Below are 1,993 nucleotides of genomic sequence, written 5' to 3' on the forward strand. Positions count from 1 at the left end.
ACAGCCGCTGCTTTGCTGCGAAGGTCTCTGAGCACACCTCCTCTCCGATCAGCTCCCTTCTGGTAGGAACGTCTCCATCCTTCCCTGGCACTAGGGTACATTCAGCCCTGGGGTAGATGCTGGGGCATTGGTTAGGTAAGCCACTGTGGGTCCTGGATCCAGACCTGCCCCATCGCAGTTTAATCTGATAGACAGCTGTTTTTCTATTGCCAGTTTTACTAGTCTCTAATCCTCACTATTTCCTTTCTTCTGCTTTTCTTCTTAGGTTTAATTTCTTCTGCTTTCAGCTTCTTTAGGTGACAGCTCAGAGCATCTTTATTCTGTTACACGCAGGCGTTGATGCTGTCCATGCCTTTCCCTCAGCATCGCATTGCCTGCCTCCCACACATTCAGTATGTGCGCCTCATTTCCATTTCTGTTCTAAGGAGTTTTTCATGTTCCTTAAGTTTCATTTCTGGGGATTCTTTGGGGCCACTATTAATCTAGTTTAATTTCTTTATATTCTGGAACCGCAGTTTGTGTGAGTCCTGCTCCTTTCAACTTAGAGCAGGCTTTGCTTTGTGGTGCAGGATCCAGTCTGCCTTGCTGAGAGCGAGACGTGCTACTGGAGGCACATGCTGGGGTCCCTCTAAGTGGAGCTGTATCAAGTTGCTTGTTTGGGTTCTCTGCAGCTTTCCAACCACTGCTTTCTCCCTCATCCTGGCACCGGATACTGGCGAAGTAAATCTACCAGGCTATGCCTGCTTTTATTCCCTTTGTCCCTGCTTCTCTCTTCTCTCTGATCTAGTTTGCTTTCTGTTGTGAGAAAACACCGACTGAAAACAACTTAGGGAGAGAAGGGTTTATTTGGTTTACAGGCTACAAGTCCATCATCAAGGGAAGCCAAGGCAGGAAGGTGGAGGCTGCCCATTTAATTTTTTTTTTCTTGTTTGTTTTTCAAGACAGGGTTTACCTGTAGCTTTGGAGTCTTGGAACTCGCTCTGTAGACCAGGCTGGCCTTGAACTCACAGAGATCCGCCTGCCTCTGCCTCCTGAGCGTTGGGATTAAAGGTGTACGCCACCACCACCTGGCTCCTTTTCTTTTAGAAAGTGATAACTTTTTTTGTTTCAATTACAAATTTTAAAAATGTTTTAATTGAAATAGAATTATATAATTTTTCCTTTCCCCCTTTCTCCCTCTGACTCCTCCCATGCGCCCCCTCTCACCCACCCCCTACTCATGTCGATAGCCTCTTTTTCTTATTATTTTTGTTATATACCGTGATGGCCAATCTTGGTTGTCAACTAGATGACATCTGGAATTAGCTAAAACTCAGGCAGCTGGGCACACCTGTGATAGATTTCCTTGATTAGGTAATTGTTTGTTCTTTTGAGTTCCTGTATATTCTGGATATTAATCCTTTGTGAAATGGATAACATAGTTGACAAACATTCTGTCCCAGTCTTCGTCTCTCTTCTTCGCTTGGCTGATTGTTTCCCTAGCTGGACAGAGATTTTAGCTTTAGCTCTATCATATACCTTGAAGTCTGGAGTTCCAGCTACATTTCTTCCACAGCCCAGGCCTTCCTCCTAGGCCTGATATAACCCACAGTGGGCTGGGGCCTCCTGCACCAGTTAGCAGCCAAGAAAATACTCTCCCAGACACGCCCACAGGCCAGCTCTGTGGGCAATTCCTTAACTGAAGTTCCCTCTTCCCAGGTTTGTCAGTTCCTGGCTGATGTTCACCACAAAGCCTCAGTTCCTCCATCTCCTGCGGGTCTTTTACATGGTTTCGTTTATATCTTACCCACAGGAAATGGGTCCCTTCTGTCTTTACTTTGGGTAATGGAGTATCTTTTAAAAGCAACTAGAAATAAGAAAAATAAATTTTGTTTTGGAGTCTCTGTGATTCCCATCACTTCTGGTTCATGTGCACCCAAGGTCTTGCTGGTTCCTCTGCCTGAAGAAGTCCTCAGTGTGTCTAAAGGAGGAGATCTGAGGTGGTGAATTCTTT

This window comes from Myodes glareolus, chromosome 10 (assembly GCF_982192425.1).
Source record: "Myodes glareolus chromosome 10, mMyoGla1.1, whole genome shotgun sequence".
Classification (NCBI taxonomy): Eukaryota; Metazoa; Chordata; class Mammalia; order Rodentia; family Cricetidae; genus Myodes; species Myodes glareolus.